This window comes from Zingiber officinale, chromosome 5A, assembly GCF_018446385.1.
Source record: "Zingiber officinale cultivar Zhangliang chromosome 5A, Zo_v1.1, whole genome shotgun sequence".
Taxonomy (NCBI): Eukaryota; Viridiplantae; Streptophyta; class Magnoliopsida; order Zingiberales; family Zingiberaceae; genus Zingiber; species Zingiber officinale.
In genome coordinates this window covers 60,306,154-60,326,901 of record NC_055994.1, presented here as the reverse complement: position 1 = coordinate 60,326,901, position 20,748 = coordinate 60,306,154, and the positions used below count along the sequence as shown (strand labels likewise).

Below are 20,748 nucleotides of genomic sequence, written 5' to 3'. Positions count from 1 at the left end.
CTGCCACATCAGCTACCAATTAAGGCACAAGTAAGTCGCTTGAATTAGCTTCAACTCCAAGTCAACAATGAATAAAAGCAATGGGTTCATCCTTAGTAATCCATTCGATTTAATCCCATCTTAATTTTTATATGAAGAAGTCACTATGCCATAGTTTTAACTGGTTTTAGTTTGTAGGAGTCAGCCTACATTAGATCAAGTATTAGAAATATAGGGTCATTGAAGTACTCATATAGGCCAAATTTATAAAAGTATCATTATGTTTATAGGAATTGAAAATGAGTTACAAACACAATATAAAATGTTCTCACGATAACAGAAAAACAAGTTTAATAACAAACAATCCTTCTCCTTTATTCTTTTCCAAGAATATCTGAATTTTCTTTTCTTAGCGAATCTAAGTATAGAATTCACACATATCATCACCTGTAGCGTATCTGATCCTCTAACTCTCACATTCTCACGTACTAAATCTAAGGCTCTGAGAAAAATCCTGATGCACAAGTGAAAGAACCAAAGGTATAAATTGCCAAGCCACAACAAAGTTCTCTGAGTACCATAGGGCAGGAGATGCCAGAAACCATTGGGCAGAAGATGCTAGAAACCAACCTAGTTGGCGAGCTCTTGGGGCTGCAGGACCGAATATATTAGAGAAAGCAGCCTCTAGCGCAAACTAAGCATTTCCCTTCTTCTTGTGGCCAGAAAATCCCAAAGAGGATGACCTATCAAAGGTCAATTCTCTCGACGGTGCTGCAGAGAGGTAGAACACTAATGGTGCTGCAGAGAGTAAAAGAAAGAAGGGGGTGGAAAGGAAAGAAACCTAGCGTGCAAGGAGGAGAGGAAGTGAAGGCGTCTCGATGCGAGGCTTTGCGTCGGGGAAAAACGAGAAGGCTGCCATTAGGGAAAAATGAGAAGGTTGTCGTCGGGAAACCGAGAAGGCTTGCGTCAGGGAAAAAATGGGAAAATGCGAAGGAGAAAAATGGGATTGGGAATTGCTTTCAGCATAACTTAGGTTTTAGTAGAGAATTGGTGACAAAAAATAATAAACTAGTTTAAGTCCTAGTAAAAATTTTAAGTCATTCAAATTTATTGCTTCAGTATTTAGACATATTAATTATATTTTATAACTTATTACTTCATCGAATATATATTACGAAGTAAAATACCGGATAAAATTAGAAGTGAGACCGCATTTTTAAATCTACGAAGTTTAAAATTATATTTACTATATCAAATTTATTATCAAAGTTAATTATCATATATTACTTCGTAATTACTAATTGATGAAGTAAATAGTGACGAAATCTATTGCTCATTTTCACATAGTGAATTCCTCTAAACTACTTACCTCTAAGTTCTTAAAGATGAAATACGCATTTACAAAGGATGATCATTCAGGAGTCCTAGAAAGTGCATTAAGCGCTTGCCTTAGTAAATCTCAGTGGTTATCTTTTCTTCAAGATTCGTGAGTCAGGTAATAAGTTCTTTGTGTTGGAGTGTCTACTGAAAGCCTAAGCTTTTGTAAACATTTGTCATGAATAAAGAATCACATTTGGTCAAATTATCTACATTTGTTTGTAGTTGTTCAATTAATTTATATTGTAGATAACATAGCTTATGGTGTCACATGCAGAAGATAATGTTATCAGTACCTTATAAATTATAAACAGTAGCTCACGACCAAAATGGAAAGGAACAAACCATTAGAAGATCGTAGTGTAATTAGGTATCAGTTTATCTTGACTGTATAATTACACTAGTACACTTAGAGTGTATTGAGTAGGACCATTTGAGGTCGTTTCTTTTATACTGACTTTATAAAGAAACAAAGACCTCGGTTATTATGGAAGTGTGTGCTCTTAATCCTGATATAATAACAAGCACATATATTTGATATTTATTTCTTTAATTTATCAATGGGTGAGATTTAGTTCGATGAATCAATAAGCCCGATAAGTTGGGAAATGATATCACTTATAGTGTGTGTTGTTGATTATAGAAGGAAACTGTGTCCTAGAGATACTAGGTTGATAATGTCCCCAAGAGGAGCTCATAAGGATTGTCATGTTAAACCCTGCAGGTGGACTTAGTCCGACATGACGATAAGGTTGAGTGGTACTACTCTTGGACTTAGATATTAATTAAATGAGTTGTCAGTAACTCACTTAATTAGTGGACATTCGATATCTTAAACACAGGGAGACTAACACACTCATAATAAGAAGGAGCCCAAAAATGTAATTTGGGATTGGTGCGGTAGTTCAATGATAGTTCTCTAGTAGAATGAATTATCATTGATAAAATTAAGTTGTGTGTTCGGGGTGAACACGAGATGCTTAATTTTATCGGGAGACCAAAACCAATTTCTCCTCTCGGTCCCTATCGTAGCCTCTTATTTATAGAGTTCTATACCCACCTATACCCACCTTCTATACCCACCCAATAGGGGCCGGCCAAGCTAGCTTGGGAACAAGCTAGGGTCGGCCTAGGTATAAGTGGCCGGCCCTAGCTTGAACCCAAGCTAGTAGGGCCGGCCAAATTAAATTAAAAAAGAAATTTAATTTTAATTTTTATTATTATGTGGAAGATATAATTTAAAGAGAATTAAAATTAAAATATCTCTCTTGTAAAAGATCTACAAAAGATTAAAGAAAGAGATTAGATCTCTTTCCTTATTTGTAGGTTAGAGAGATGTTTTATTTTCTCTTTAAAAATTATTCACATGTTGATAAAATTTAAATTATAGAAATTTTCTTTTATCAACCATGAAGAGATTTTAAAGAGAAATTTTATTTTTTAAAATTTTCGGAAACAAATTAGGAAGTTTTAATTGTTGATTAAAACTTGTCTAATTTTTTCCTTCATTGATGTGGCCGGCCATTGGTTTTAATTTGGGAAATTTTATTTTATTTTTCTCAATAAAATCATGTTAAGGAAATTAAGGAAATTTTATTGTAATTAAATTTCCTAATTTGCCTAGGCCAAGGAATATAAAAGAAGGGGTGAGGGTGCCTTCAAGAGACACAACCTCTATTGTTTTCTCTCCCTCTTTTCCTTGGTGTTGTGGCCGGCCATCATCCTCTCCCTCTCTTCCTCTTGTGGTGGCCAAATACTTCATCTCTCTTGGAGTTCTTGTGGTGGCCGGATACTACTTGGAGAAGAAGAAGAAGAAGAAGGAGAGAAAGCTAGCATCTCTTGGAGCTTGGTTAGTATTTTGGTTTTCTTCTTTGGTGAAGTTCTTCCTTTGTGGCCGAACCTTGCTTGGAGGAGAAGAAGGTGGTTGGTGGTTTCTCATCTCGGTAGATCGTTGCCCACACAACGTCCGAGGTTAGAAGAGGAATACGATAGAAGATCAAGAGGTTTTTCTACAAGGTATAACTAGTAATTTTTATTTCCGCATCATACTAGTTATTTATGGAAATAATACCAAATACAAGAGGCTTACGTTCTAGAATTTCGAATATGTTTTTTCGATGCTGTGTTCTTTTGTTTTTTCTTTTCCTTGTGATTTGATTGTTCTCTTTGGTTAACCTAAAGTTATTTTAGGAAATTAAATATTAGCTTTCTATAAAAGGTTTTGTCTAATCGGTGGTGGTTGCTCCCATATCTAAGAAGGTCATGTGCCTCGCCACGTCAGTACTGGAAACCAATTATGGAAATTAATATTTAATGGAATTAATAACTTAAGGAGACTTGGGTCGAACGTGTAATGTTCTGCAGGAGATCCAAGTCAAAACCTGAAAGAACAAATAGATTAAGTTTTGGATCAAACGTGTTAAGTTCCGCAGGCGATCCAAAATTTAATTTAAAAGAACACATGGTAGCTAGGAAAAGGTTCAGACCTTTGTACAAAATTTTTGTACAGTGGAACCTATAGGTTTTCCGAGTAGCAACCAACAATTGGTATCAGAGCTAGGGTTTTGCCTCTGTGTATTTGGTATTAGTTTAATTATGCACATGTCATACATAATTTAGGCAGGTTAATAGTAGGATGTGCTAACTTTGTGGATGCAGGATCCAACTATTATGGCTTTTAGTTATTATGTGTGTGATTGGACCCTTGGACATGTCAAGGGCATTTATCTGTGTGTGCATGATTGTATTAAAATACAGCAGGAGCTGTATTTAGTTTTATTAGGATTTTATTTTTGATCTAGATACATGTACATTCCTTTTATGGAATATAGGATCAAAATGTAAAATTCTATTTATGTCGCGGATCGAATCTTGCAAAGCGTGGAACCTTCTAAGGACCAGAGGCGCAGCGGAGCAAGATGGATGCGACAGTGAGACCCGGTGGCCAAATATGGCAGCAGCTTGGGATGACAACACACGGAGGACAACTAGAGATAAAAGCCATAATAGTTGAAAATTAGATTTTCTATTTATTACTTTTATATTGTGTTGTGTGTATGTGTTAGTTTACATGCTTAGTAGGCTAGCATAGTTAAAATTCCTCATTTATAAATAACTAAGTGGGAGAGGGATTTTTAAATAAATCTCATGGTCTCCATTACTGGTTTGTAAGTGATGCAAACAAGCTTGCGCGTTGGCTCTGAGTGCCTTCCTCCATAACGGATGAGCTTGTTTGTGGATCAGACTTCCATTTTTGGATGACTATAGGAAGTTAATTAAGAGCGTGTGATCTTCCCCAACGGAAGAGGCATAATCTTATTAATGGACTTAGTGTCAAGTAATGGTATACACTTAGACACACCTAATAGTATCCTCCCCATCGGAGTCACTGCTATTATTTGTGTGACCAAAAGATACCAACTATTAATTTTATTTGTCAAAAAGTTAGGTTGACAAGATAATAAAATTAATGGGTTAAAACCCTCCTTTTACAAATGTTGAATTTGTATACGTCCACACTAACGTGGCATACAAAATTCACGGTGTTTTGAGGTGTTGGTTAATTTAAAATAGTATTGTTTGAGGAATCAATATTATTCTAAATTTAGAGTTCTGACCAAAAGTTATTTGTGATTCTTAGGATGTCTTTCAACCCACTGTCCATCATACTTCAACAGAATAGACTTACTGGACCAAACTACATAGAAGAAACCTGGACATTGTTCTTACTGCTGAAAGCTATAAATTTGTACTGACCGAATTGTCCTGATGCACCTACTGGTGAATCTACCCAAGAGGAGATTGAATATCATAGGAAATGGGTAAAAGCAGATGAGATGGCGCGGTGTTACATTTTGGCTTCAATGTCAAATGTATTGCAACATCAGCATCAAGATTTACCAACAGCCTATGATATTATGAACAATCTCAAGGAACTCTTTGGTCATCAAGATAGGGCTTCTAGGCAAGAAGCCATGAGAAAGATAATAACAGCCACCATGCAAGAGGGTACTCCTGTGAGGGATCATATCCTAAAGATGATGGCTTATCTAAACGAGATACAGATCCTTGGAGGAGAAATTGATGGGGAAACCCAGATCGATATGATCCTCCAAACGCTACCTAGAAGTTTTGAGCAGTTTCGCCTGAATTATAATATGAATGAGAGGGTTTATTCATTAGCGGAACTGCAGCAGAAGGATTATTTCGTCACAATGCTCAAATTCACTATGTTGAAAATGGTTCTACTTCTAAACCGAAAGGAAAGAAGAAGAAGAAACAAGTTGGTTCAGCAAAGAAAGTGAATAAATCTCAGTGTCACGAGGTAGCTGTCGAAGAAATTTAAGCAGGCAGGACATTGGAAGGCGGACTATCCTCGTAGGAACCAAAACAAAGGTATATCTCATACTCTAGTTGTTGAAACATGTTTAGCGGTGTTATCTACCAGCACCTGGTGGGAGCCACTGATCATGTCTGCAATTCCTTGCAGGGGTTCCAGGAAACCCGACGACTATCTGAAGGAGAAATTACCGTCTACATGGGCAATGCTACTAAGGTGGCAGCTGTTGCAGTGGGAGACGTCTACTTATCTTTTAGTAGAAATAGAAATTTGATTTTAAGAAATTGTCTTTATGTACCCAGTTTTAGAAAGAATTTAATTTCAGTTTCTAAACTGTTTTTAGATGGATATTCAGTTTCTTTCAGTAACGATGTAGTTATTAAAAGAAATAAAGTGATTATCTGTTCTGGTGCATTAGTTGGCAATTTGTATACTTTAAATCCAATTTCTTCCACAAAGCAAAACATGGAAATTTATAACTCATCTTCTAACTCTAATAAGAGAAAAGAACCTTCGGAGATGAACCAAGCATATCTTTGGCATCTAAGGCTTGGTCATATTAACTTAAGTAGGATTCAGAGGCTTATAGCCGATGGACTTTTGAGTTCATTTGAGTTGGAAAATTTTCCAACTTATGAATCTTGCCTGGAAGGTAAAATGACCAAGAGGCCGTTCAAGGCCAAGGGGTATAGAGCCAAAGAAGTGTTAGAATTGGTTCATTCGGATTTGTGTGGTCTCTGTCCAGGCAAGAGGAGGTTTTGAATATTTTGTCTCTTTCATGAGACGATTATTCAAGATATGGATACATTTACCTAATGCGCCGCAAGTCAGGTGCTTTGATAAGTTCAAAGAATACAAGGTGATGTGGAGAAGCGACTAGGTAAAAGTATCAAGACACTACTGACGATCGTGGTGGCGAATACCTCTTAGGAGAGTTTAGGAATTACTTATCGGAGGCTTCATTGCACCTGGAACACCCCACAGAATGGTGTAGCGAGCGAAGGAATAGGACTCTTATGGAGATGGTTAGATCAATGATGAGTTATTGAGATTACAAATTCATTTTGGGGATATGCTCGGAAACAGGTACATTCCGAACTTAGTACCTTCTAAATCGGTTTCTTCTACTCCTATAGAATTGTGGAATGGGCGAACATAGTCTAAGACATATTCGGATTTGGGGTAGTCCAGCACATGTCTGAAACCGGAGATAAGTTAGAATCTCGTACTGAAGTTCGCGTGTTTGTAGGATATCCCAAAGGAACGAAAGGTGGTTTATTTTATAGTCCTAAAGACCAGAAGGTCATTATTAGCACCAATACCCGTTTTAGAAGAAGACTATATAATGGATCACAAGCCCGAGCAAAGTTGTTTTAGAAGAACTAAGAGAGGACACGTCTACTTCAGTACCAACATTACAAGATGAAGTACCACAAGAGACGCAACACGTGTCACACATGATACACAACCAGACGATGCCTCGTCGTAGTGGGAGGGTTGTAAGGCAACTGAAAGATTCATGTTTTGGGAGAGTCTTGGATTTGATCCTGGGTAAACATGAACCTGATCCCTAAACATATGACGAAGCACTCCAAGATATAGATGCAGCATCTTGGCAAAAGGCAATGAATTCGAAATAGAGTCTATGTACTCTAATAAGGTCCGGGAGCTTGTAGAACCACCTGATGGTGTAAAAGCCGTTGGATGTAAGTGGATCTACAAAAGGAAAAGAGGGACAGACGGGAAGGTAGAAACCTTCAAAGCTAGGCTTGTTGCGAAAGGGTACACTCAGAAAGAGGGAATCGATTATGAGGAAACCTTTTCACCGGTAGCCATGCTTAAGTCTATCCGGATACTCTTATCCATTGCTGCTCATATGGATTATGAGATTTGGCAAATGGATGTCAAGATGCTTTCCTAATGGAAGTCTTGAAGAGAACATCCATATGAAGCAACCAGAAGGGTTCATTGAAAAAGGCAAAGAGCATCTAGTGTGCAAGCTCAATCGGTCCATTTATAGACTGAAGCAAGCTTCAAGGTCTTGGAACATCCGGTTTAATGAAGTAATCCAGTCATATGGATTTATTCAGTGTCCGGATGAGTCTTGTGTATACAAGAAGTGTAACGGAAACGTGGTGGTATTTCTTGTACTATACGTAGATGATATTTTGTTAATTGGCAACAATGTCAAGGTATTATCGGGCGTAAGGGTATGGTTGTCCAAACAATTTGATATGAAGGACTTAGGAGATTGTGCACACATTCTTGGGATCAAAGTTATAAGGGATCGTAAGAAAAGAATGTTGTGTCTATCCCAAGCTTCATATATAGATACAATCCTTGCTCGTTTCAGCATGCAGGATTCCAAGAAAGGTTTCTTACCTTTTAGACATGGAGTAGCTCTATCTAAAGAGATGTCTCCAAAGACGTCGAAAGAGATAGAGGACATGAAAGCGGTTCCTTATGCTTGGTGTAGGAAGCCTAATGTATGCAATGCTATATACGAGACACGATATCTGTTTTGCCGCATGGTCAGCAGATATCGAGTAACCTGGACAAGGACATTGGATGCGGTAAAGCATATATTAAAGTACACGAGAAGGACTAGAGATTATATGCTAGTTTACCAAGCAGACGATCTGTTACATGGATTCAGATTTCCAATCGATAGGGATAACAGTAAGTCTACATCGGGCTATGTGTTTACTTTAGGAGGTGGAGCCATCTCATGGAGGTGTTAAGCAAAATGCGTTTGGACTCAACCATGGTATGTAGCATCCTCTCGAGGCACTAAAGAAGTAGTATGGCTCGGGAACTTTCTAATGGACTTAGATGTGATTCTGGTTTGCCCAAAATTATCACAATTTATTGTGATAATAGCGATGCGTTGCAAACTCGAAGGAGCCACGAGCTCATAAGGCAAGTAAACATATAGGCGCAAGTACCTGATACGAGATATCGTGAAGTGAGGAGAAGTTGTCATCGCCAAGATTGCATCAGAAGAAATGGAGATCCTTTCACTAAGGCCCTTCCGGCGAAAGCTTTTGATCGGCATGTGGAGGGAATGGGAATCAAATGTATGGTAGAAGATATGACAGCTTAGTCATTAGTATAAGTGGGAGATTGTTGGAGTGTATACTGAAAGCCTAAGCTTTTGTAAATATTTGTCATGAATAAAGAATCACATTTGGTCAAATTATCTACATTTGTTTGTAGTTGTTCAATTAATTTATATTGTAGATAACATAGCTTGTGGTGTCACATGTAGAAGATAATGTTATCAGTACCTTATAAATTATAAACAGTAGCTCACGACCAAAATGGAAAGGAACAAACCATTAGAAGGTCGTAGTGTAATTAGGTATCAGTTTATCTTGACTGTATAATTACACTAGTACACTTAGAGTGTATTGAGTAGGACCATTTGAGGTCGTTTCTTTTATACTGACTTTATAAAGAAACAAAGACCTCGGTTATTATGGAATTGTGTGCTCTTAATCCTGATATAATAACAAGCACATATATTTGATATTTATTTCTTTAATTTATCAATAGGTGAGATTTAGTTCGATGAATCAATAAGCCCGATAAGTTGGGAAATGGTATTACTTATAGTGTGTGTTGTTGATTATAGAAGGAAACTGTGTCCTAGAGATACTAGGTTGATAATGTCCCCAAGAGGAGCTCATAAGGATTGTCAAGTTAAATCCTGCAGGTGGACTTAGTCCGACATGACGATAAGGTTGAGTGGTACTACTCTTGGACTTAGATATTAATTAAATGAGTTGTCAGTAACTCACTTAATTAGTGGACATTCGATATCTTAAACACAGGGAGACTAACACACTCATAATAAGAAGGAGCCCAAAAGTGTAATTTGGGATTGGTGCGGTAGTTCAATGATAGTTCTCTAGTGGAATGAATTATCATTGATAAAATTAAGTTGTGTGTTCGGGGCGAACACGGGATGCTTAATTTTATCGGGAGACCAAAACCAATTTCTCCTCTCGGTCCCTATCATAGCCTCTTATTTATAGAGTTCTATACCCACCTATACCCACCTTCTATACCCACCCAATAGGGGCCGGCCAAGCTAGCTTGGGAACAAGCTAGGGCCGGCCTAGGTATAAAATTGGGTGGCCTGAACCCAAGCTAGTAGGGCCGGCCAAATTAAATTAAAAAAGAATTTTAATTTTAATTTTTATTATTATGTGGAAGATATAATTTAAAGAGAATTAAAATTAAAATATCTCTCTTGTAAAATATCTACAAAAGATTAAAGAAAGAGATTAGATCTCTTTCCTTATTTGTAGATTAGAGAGATGTTTTATTTTCTCTTTAAAAATTATTCACATGTTGATAAAATTAAAATTATAGAAATTTCCTTTTATCAACCATGAAGAGATTTTAAAGAGAAATTTTATTTTTTAAAATTTCCGGAAACAAATTAGGAAGTTTTAATTGTTGATTAAAACTTGTCTAATTTTTTCCTTCATTGATGTGGCCGGCCATTGGTTTTAATTTGGGAAATTTTATTTTATTTTTCTCAATAAAATCATGTCAAGGAAATTGAGAAAATTTTATTGTAATTAAATTTCCTAATTTGCCTAGGCCAAGGAATATAAAAGAAGGGATGAGGGTGCCTTCAAGAGACACAACCTCTATTGTTTTCTCTCCCTCTTTTCCTTGGTGTTGTGGCCGGCCATCATCCTCTCCCTCTCTTCCTCTTGTGGTGGCCGAATACTTCATCTCTCTTGGAGTTCTTGTGGTGGCCGGATACTACTTGGAGAAGAAGAAGAAGAAGGAGAGAAAGCTAGCATCTCTTGGAGCTTGGTTAGTATTTTGGTTTTCTTCTTTGGTGAAGTTCTTCCTTTGTGGCCGAACCTTGCTTGGAGGAGAAGAAGGTGGTTGGTGGTTTCTCATCTCGGTAGATCGTTGCCCACACAACGTCCGAGGTTAGAAAAGGAATACGATAGAAGATCAAGAGGTTTTTCTACAAGGTATAACTAGTAATTTTTATTTCCGCATCATACTAGTTATTTATGGAAATAATACCAAATACAAGAGGCTTACGTTCTAGAATTTCGAATATGTTTTTTCGATGCTGTGTTCTTTTGTTTTTTCTTTTCCTTGTGATTTGATTGTTCTCTTTGGTTAACCTAAAGTTATTTTAGGAAATTAAATATTAGCTTTCTATAAAAGGTTTTGTCTAGTCGGTGGTGGTTGCTCCCATATCCAAGAAGGCCATGTGCCTCGCCACGTCAGTACTGGAAACCAATTATGAAAATTAATATTTAATGGAATTAATAACTTAAGGAGACTTGGGTTGAACGTGTAAAGTTCTGCAGGAGATCCAAGTCAAAACCTAAAAGAATAAATAGATTAAGTTTTGGATCAAACGTGTTAAGTTCCGCAGGCGATCCAAAATTTAATTTAAAAGAACACATGGTAGCTAGGAAAAGGTTCAGACCTTTGTACAAAATTTTTGTACAGTGGAACCTATAGGTTTTCCGAGTAGCAACCAATACTTTGATTCTTTAGTGGAGGTGTGCGACGATTTCACCCTCTTATAACTAAAGGTTGCTGATCTCGTAGTCGAGCAGATCCCGTCTCGCGAGTTTTGCCTCTGACGTTCCTTCGTGGATTTCTAGGAATTTTTATTGGGTTTTTCGGGCCGCAAAAACCGTATTTTTGTGTTGCGGAAACCCCGAAATTCCCATGCCACGGATCTGTGCGAAGTTTATAAAACAAAATTTCGTGTACGAGTTTCTCTAACCTTGATCTATACTAGATTTACAAAGGAAAAGTGGTTACCCTTGATGCGAAGCCCTTCGCGTAATCCCGCTCGTCCAAGGTTCGCCGGATCTCGAGAATATCAAAGTAGATACTCCTCTATGTGTATCCACACAAGCAAGAGATGGAGAAAACCACACAAAAGGTGTGCTAGCACCTTTGATGGTCACGGCAAGGAGGAAGAGAGGGAGAAGAAGATGAGAGGAGGAAGAAGATGGGAGTTACACCAAAAATGAAACTCACACACCATGACATAAGTGGCCGGCCACTTTTCAAGAAGGCTTTTAAACCTCCATGGGATATCAAAAGTCACAACTCTTGATCTCCCTCATGAGGTGGCACACACATGTGCTAGCCTTGATGATGTGGCACATCATAATTGGCCCACTTAATGTCAACTCACAAATGAGGTGGCAAATGGTCAAGTCAAACTTGACCATTCATCTTCCTCTCAAGTCAAGTCAAACTTGACCACTTCTCTCCCATGGTTGATCTAATTTAACCATTGGTTCAAGTCAATTTTAATTTAATGAATCTCTATTCATTGAATTAAATTGATTCAATGAGTCTAAGTCCAAATTAGACTCATCTTACACATGAACCAAATTGAGTCCAACTCAATTAGCCTAATTTGGATTACTCTTAATCTAATTTGGTTCATCACATGGACCTAATTCTTTAGGTTCATCAAATGAACCTAGTCTCCATCTAATTGCCCTTTGTGTGTGAGCCTATAGGTTCTTATAACGCTGGCAATACTTCTAAACCCATTTAGAAGCATAAGTAATGAGCGATATCTAGCAACACATCATTACTACCCAAGTTATAAGAATGTTGAGATCCAACATCACCTTGTGACTACTAATTGTGACTCCTCACAATATATGACAAGTGTCCTTCTATCCTTGACATCTAGATTGATCAATGTGAGGCATAGATCGTGTCATCCTCTAATCAATCTAAATCTTGAATCCCAAGTAGACTCACTCAATCAAATGAGCACAATATCTCAGATTGACTCATTTGGGCATGGTCTTACACTTCGTGGTCTCACTCTATCAAGAATATCGATGTCACTCCCGTCATATAGGAGGGATAGATCTCATCTACATCACTCACATCCCTCCGCATAATTTGTTACATCCCTAGTAATCGCCTTTATAGTCCACCCAGTTACGGGTGACGTTTGACAAAGCCAAAGTACGTAACTCCTTATGTAGAGAATCATGGTGACTTCAGGTCCAAGGACTAGTAGTCATACTAATAGCCACATGAGAAAGTATATGACACTCATATAACGATCCATGATACTTTCTCATAGCGGGTCATTCAGTATACATTCTCCAATGCATACCCATGTGTCAACTTGATATCTCCATATCCATGACTTGTGAGATCAAGTCATCGAGTTGATCTACATACTAGTCTCGTCGCATTAACATTGCCCCTGAATGTTAATACTTGACTAGGAATGATTAAGAGTAGTATTCCCTATATCATCTCATTATCGATTCAACTAACCGATTGATATAGGTAAGAACCTTCTACTCAAGGACGTTATTATACTTAGTTATTTGGCACCAATACAAGTAAGCATAATAACCATAAACAAATGCCTTTATATATATACATATGAATATGATACAACAAGTCCATACACCAATCATCAAATGATTGGCTCTAGGGCTTTAATCAACAATCTCCCACTAGCACTAGTGCCAATCAGTGTAGGCTCTAAGGCCTAATAGCCTAGTGTGACCATCATGCTTTCTCTGTGCCAAAGCTTTGGTCAAGGGATCTGCGATGTTAGCCTCTATGGGTACTCTGCAAATCTTCACAACTCCTCTCTCGATAATCTCTCGAATGAGATGGAAGCGCCGTAGTATGTGTTTGGTCCGCTGGTGTGAGCGAGGTTCCTTAGCCTGTGCTATTTCTCCATTGTTGTCACAATAGAGCTCTATGGGATCAGCTATGCTAGGAACCACCCCAAGCTCGGTAATGAACTTGCGGATCCAAACTGCCTCCTTTGCTGCTTCTGATGAAGTAATATACTCGGCCTCTGTCGTAGAATCAACTACTGTGTCCTGCTTCGAACTCTTCCAGCTCACAGCACCACCATTTATGCAAAACACGAACCCTGACTGCGATCGATAATCATCCTGGTCGGTCTAGAAGCTGGCATCACTGTAACCCTTTACAGCTAGCTTGTCATTGCCTCCATATATCAAAAAAATATTGTTTAGTCCTTCTTAAGTACTTAAGAATATTCTTGACCACTATCCAGTGACTTTCACCTGGATCTGACTGGTATCTGCTCATCATACTCAAAGCATACGAGACATCAGGACGAGTACATAGCATAACGTACATGATAGATCCTATGGCTGAGGCATAAGGGATCTGATCCATGCCGTCTCTCTCCTCTCTAGAAGAGGGACCTTGAGTCTTCGAAAGACTCACACCATGTGACATCGGCAGAAATCCCTTCTTGGAGTTCTCCATGGCAAACCGAAGGAGTACCTTGTCAATATATGTACTCTAACTTAGGCCAAGCAACCTCTTAGATCTATCTTTATAGATCTGTATGCCTAGAATGTGAGATGTTTCACCTAAGTCCTTTATTGAGAAACAAGTCCCTAGCCAAGTCTTGACAGACTACAGCAAAGGGATGTCTTTCCCAATGAGTAGTATGTCATCCACACACAATATAAGGAAGACAATTGTGCTCCCAACAACCTTCTTGTAGACACAAGGTTCATCTTCATTTTTGATGAAACCAAACTGTTTGATTGCATTATCGAATCGAAGATTCTAGCTCCGAGAAGCTTGCTTTAGTCCATAAATGGACCTATGCAGCTTGCATACTCTGTTAGTATGCTGTGGATCTTCAAAACCCTCAGGTTGTGTCATGTACACATCCTCGAGCAGGTTTCCATTCAGAAACGCGGTTTTGACATCCATTTGCCATATCTCATAGTCATGGTATGTTGCAATAGCAAGCATGATCCGAATGGACTTAAACATCGCTACTGGAGAAAAAGTTTCATCATAGTCAATACCATGAATTTGCTTGAAACCTTTAGTTACCAAGCGACCCTTATAAATAAGTCCATCCATGTCAGTCTTTCTCTTAAAGACCCACTTACACCAAATGGGTTTGACCCCTTCAGGTGGGTTAACCAAAGTCCATACTTGGTTAGTGTACATGGATTCCATCTCGGATCTCATGACCTCTAGCCATTTCTCGGAATCTGGACTCATCACAGTTTCTTGATAGGAGGTAGGCTCATCCTCAATGAGCACAACGTCATCATGGTCAGACAAGAAAAATGAGTATCTCTCAGGCTGACGATGTACCCTATCAGAACTGCGAAGAGGTAGGTCTACTTGAACTGGTTGTGGTTCCTCAACTCCTTGTGGAACAACATCATCCACAACACTTTGTGGTTCTAGTTCAACTTCTATCGAGGCTTTAGTGCTATGGTCCACATCTTGAACTTCTTAAAGATCGAACATACTCCCACTAGTCTTTCTAGAAACAAAATCCCTTTCTAGAAAAAACCCTAGTCTTAGCCACAACTACCTTGTGTTGACTGGGAATGTAGAAGTAATATCCCTTCATTTTCTTGGGATATCCAATGAAATAGCACTTGTCGTATTTGGGTCCAAGTTTGTCCGAGACTTGACGTCTTACGTAAGCCTCACAACCCCAAATCCTCATAAAAGACACCTGGGCATCTCTCCCAGTCCATATCCTATATGGTGTCTTTATCACAGCCTTAGATGGAACTCGGTTGAGAATGAAGGCTGCTGTGTCTAGAGCATAGCCCCAAAGATACATGGGAAGATTTGTGTGATTCATCATAGATCGTACAATATCTAATAAGGTACGATTCTACCTTTCGGATACACCATTCCACTGTGGTGTTCCAGGAGGAGTGAGTTGGCATAGGATCCCACACTCAGCTAGATAGTCATGAAACTCATGGCTAAGGTATTCTCCACCTCGATCTGATCGAAGTATCTTAATACTCTTGCCAAGTTAGTTTTGTACTTCATTATTGAATTCTTTGAACTTTTCAAAGGATTCTGACTTATGTGTCATCAGGTACACATAACCATATCTACTGAAGTCATCAGTAAATGTAATGAAGTACCTATAACCACCTCTAGCAGTGACATTGAAAGGGCCACATACATCACTATGTATAAGACCTAACAAGTCAGTCGCTCTCTCATTGTGTCCACTAAAGGGAGTCTTGGTCATCTTGCATAGAAGGCATGATTCGCATGTCTATGAGTCTAGGAAACCATCTTTATGGAGCTGGCATAAGCGTTTGTCATTTATATGACCTAAGCGACAGTGCAAGAGATAGGTTTGGTTCATGTCATTTGACTTGAACCTCTTGGTACTAATGTTATAGATAAGGTTCTCAAGGTCTAGAATATAGAGTCTGTTTATCAGAGGTGCACTACAATAGAACATTTCATTTAAATAAACTGAACAACATTTGTTCTTTATAATAAATGAAAAACCTTTCTTGTCCAAATAAGAAACTGAAATTATATTCTTAGTTAAAGCAGGTACATAACAACATTCATCTAATTCTAATACAAGCCCAGAAGGTAGAGATAAATGATAAGTTCCTACAGCAACAGCAGCAACCCGTGCTCCATTGCCTACGCGTAGGTCGACCTCGCCCTTCGTCAATGCCCTGCTATTTCTCAGCGCCTGCACATTAGTACAAATGTGAGAAGCACATCTGGTATCTAATACCCATGATGAAGAAATAGATAGATTGACTTCTATAACATATATACCTGAAGTGGAAGTCTCACTTCTCTTCTTCTTAAGATCTTCCAGGTACACTTTGCAGTTCCTCTTCCAGTGCTTGGTCTGACCACAGTGGAAGCAGGTAGCATCCTTGGCGACCCCTCATTTGGGTTTTAGTGCCTTGCCTTTGCCCTTGGCTTGGAACTTTCCCTTACCTTTAGGCTTTTCCTTGCCTTTGCCCTTTTGCACCATCAAAATGGAGTTGAGCTTAACCTTCTTAAGGTTGAGCTCAACAATTCTTAACATGCTAAGCAGCTCAGGTAGTGGCTTGTCAATTTCGTTCATGTTATAATTTTGAACGAATTGACTATAGCTATCTGGCAAAGATTGTAAGATCAGATCAGTGGCCAGCTCTTAGCCAAGTGGGAATCCCAACCTCTGTAGGTTTTCTATGTACCCAATCATTTTGAGTACATATGGGCCTACGGGAGTCCCATCTTGCATCTTGCACTGAAACAGTGCCTTAGAGATCTTGAATCTCTCGTGCCTCGCTTGTCCTTGATATAGTTGACGAAGATGTTCAACCATATCATAAGCACCCATCAACTTGTGTTGCTTCTGAAGCACAGAGTTCATGGTCGCGAGCATAAGACATGACACATCTAATGCGTCATCTTGATGCTTCTTGTAAGCATCACGGTCAGCTCGTGTGGCAGTGGCAGGAGGTGCCTCCGGAATGGGCTGCTCCAGAACATACAATTTACGTTCTTGTGTGAGAACGATTCTCAGGTTCTTAGACAAGTCCAGGAAATTTGCTCCGTTGAGCTTGTCCTTCTCAAGGACGGAACGTAAGGAGAAAGAGTTCGTATTTGACATCATGGTTATCTACAACAGAAAAATACAGAAAAATAAATAAATATCATATTCTATTAATCATTTAATTAGGTCTTTTAATTAAATGATGCTCCCACTGAATTCTATAATTCATGTGGGATAAGATGCACATCATACTACGCCTTGAGTTAGCTTTGGCTAAATCGCCCAAGAATTAGTATGATCGGTAGGTAACTAATTTACCAATGACATCTTTATGCAACTCTTGTTTATAGGATCAAGATCCACATTTATATTAAAACTCGAGTTAGCTTTGTCTAATACGCCCAAGAGTTAATATAAACGTGATTTTGACCTGTCTACCAACCATTGAAAAAATGGCTATAGTTAAACTCGATCCAATTGAGTTAACTAGTTACTCAATCTAATTGAGTTGTACTCACCCATGCGTTGAAAGGCGGGACCAAAATTGTCCCTCCGTACCCTATCAAGATAATATGTGTTGCTCTGCTTTGGCAGATTCAACAACAACATGTGATCGAGGTAGTGATAGGTATCACGGCATGGTAGGCATTACGAGTTAACGCGATTGAGATCTAATCTAATGACGAGGTGTATCATATACACGATTTAGATCTAATCTAATCATTAAGGCGCTAATTAATTACTATTCTAGCATACACACATATACACACACAAGTAATTAATTAAATATTTTGTGATTAGTCATGGCCCTACTACGATCTTCTCAAGCTAATGAGAAGATCGGATGGTCAACCTAAGGTCAACAGCTTCTCAAGCTCCTTCCTTGACCACCATGTGTTGCTCGCGTCCTCCTCGTAACTCCGTCTCAAGTGGATCTTCCACTGCTCCAATTTGTACATTACAAAGGTGAAATTCGAGTTACATTCGAGTCTAAACTATTTACAATAGGAATATAAAAATAGGAAAGGCACGCCACGTAGGTCGCGTATCATATACAACACGCCATTACAGAAAATGGCACGCATGCCATAATATGAATTACAACACAAATTTCCAATCTAATTGGGTCTTTTGGGTCATGACCATCACAAAATCATACATAATTCTAAATTATGTAATTTCTATAAATTTCTGTAATTTTTCTTATAATTTTTATGAGTAAAAATTCTCAGCGATCCCGTTTAGCGATTTTCGGGCGCAATCGCGGAACGAAGCCCCTTGCGGGGTAAGGGGCAGCACCCCTACCCATGATATAACCATCGCGAGTGTTCCTAAGAGATCCTACAGCGCCTTAGTCCGCTGTCCCAAAACTATTTGGGGTGAAACCTTGCCGTTTCAGAAATATTTTCTCGGTAGTCGAAGCCTACAAGTGTCTAAACACTTGTGCTTCGCTTCTACGAGAAAATTACCCATAAAATCTATAAAAATCACAAACTTATAGAAATTCACAGATATGTAATTTTAATAAAAATACAAATTAAAACTCGTAAGCACTTCACACGTGACTCTGATACCACTGTTGGGTTTTTCGGGCCGCAAAAACTGCTTTTTTGTGTTGCGGAAACCCCGAAATTCCCATGCCACGGATCCGTGCGAATTTTATAAAACAAAATTTCGTGTACAAGTTTCTCTAACCTTGATCTACACTAGATCTACAAAAGAAAAGTGGTTACCCTTGATGCGAAGCCCTTCGCATAATCCCGCTCGTCCAAGGTTCGCAGGATCTCGAGAGTATCAAAGTAGATACTCCTCTATGTGTATCCACACAAGCAAGAGATGGAGAAAACCACACAAAAGGTGTGCTAGAACCTTTGATGGTCACGACAAGGAGGAAGAGAGGGAGAAGAAGATGAGAGGAGGAAGAAGATGGGAGTTACACCAAAAATGAAACTCACACACCATGACATAAGTGGCCGGCCACTTTTCAAGAAGGCTTTTAAACCTCCACGGGATATCAAGAGTCACAACTCTTGATCTCCCTCATGAGGTGGCACACACATGTGCTAGCCTTGATGATGTGGCACATTATAATTGACCCACTTAATGCCAACTCACAAATGAGGTGGCAAATGGTCAAGTCAAACTTGACCCTTCATCTTCCTCTCAAGTCAAGTCAAACTTGACCACTTCTCTCCCATGGTTGATCTAATCTAACTATTGGTTCAAGTCAATTTTAATTTAATGAATCTCTATTCATTGAATTAAATTGATTCAATGAGTCTAAGTCCAAATTAGACTCATCTTACACATGAACCAAATTGAGTTCAACTCAATTAACCTAATTTGGATTACTCTTAATCCAATTTGGTTCATCACATGGACCTAATCCTTTAGGTTCATCAAATGAACCTAGTCTCCATCTAATTGCCCTTTGTGTGTGACCCTATAGGTTCTTATAATGTTGGCAATACTCCTAAACTCATTTAGGAGCATAAGTAATGAGCGGTATCTAGCAACACATCATTACTACCCAAGTTATAAGAATGTTGAGATCCAACATCACCTTGTGACTACTAATTGTGACTCTTCATAATATATAACAAGTGTCCTTCTATCCTTAACATCTAGATTGATCAATATGAGGCATAGACCATATCATCCTCTAATCAATCTAAATCTTGAATCCCAAGTAGACTCACTCAATCAAATGAGCTCAATATCTCATATTGACTCATTTGGGCATGACCATGCACTTCGTGGTCTCACTCTATCAAGAATAATGATGTCACTCTCATCATATTGGAGGGATAGATCCCATCTACATCACTCACATCTCTCCGTATAATTTGTTACATACCCAGTAATCGCTTTTATAGTCCACCCAGTTACGGGTGACGTTTGACGAAGCCAAAGTATGTAACTCCTTATGTAGGGAACCATAGTGACTTCAGGTCTAAGGACTAATAGTCATACTAATAGCCACATGAGAAAGTATATGACACTCATATAATGATCTATGATACTTTCTCATGGCGGGTCATTTAGTATACATTCTCCAATGCATACCCAAGTGTCAACTTGATATCTCCATATCCATGACTTGTGAGATCAAGTCATCGAGTTGACCTACATGCTAGTCTCGTTGCATTAACATTGTCCTTGAATGTTAATACTTGACTAGGAATGATCAAGAGTAGCGTTCCCTATATCATCTCAATATCGATTCAACCAATTGATTGATATAGGTAAGAATCTTCTACTCAAGGACGCTATTATACTTAGTTATTTGGCACCAATACAAGTAAGCATAATAACCATAAACAAATGCCTTTATATATTTACATAAGAATATGATACAACGAGTCCATGCAACAATCATCAAATGATTGGCTCTAGGACTCTAACTAACAATTTTTCCTAGAGATCTTTGGCTGACTCATAGGCTCCGATCCGGTTAACTTCTTATAGTGATAGAATGCTCAGCATATGGAATTCTACCTTGCCATTTGTCACAAAGTCTGCTTGCTCTTTTTTCGTCCATTGATATTTTTCTTTGTCCTTTGGTATTACAAAACCAAACTTCATTATTAATAATAAATCAAAATATGTTTTTAAAAATACCTCCATCTTCTTTTTCCAATTCACAAACTCTCCCTTGAACTTCGATGGGTAGATGCTTGGTCCGAAGCGGTTAAGCTTCAAGGGAGAGTTTTGTATGATTCGACCA

The 20,748-nt window shown here is 38.5% G+C and overlaps 1 long non-coding RNA gene across 1 annotated transcript; it reads right to left on the bottom strand.

Annotated features, from left to right (window-relative positions):
- Positions 1-242: 242 nt before the first annotated feature.
- Positions 243-976, bottom strand: LOC121980513. The gene is made up of 2 exons (XR_006111571.1): positions 821-976; positions 243-750 (listed from the first exon to the last, which is right to left on the bottom strand). It is a non-coding gene; the product is annotated as an uncharacterized LOC121980513 (long non-coding RNA).
- Positions 977-20,748: the final 19,772 nt, after the last annotated feature.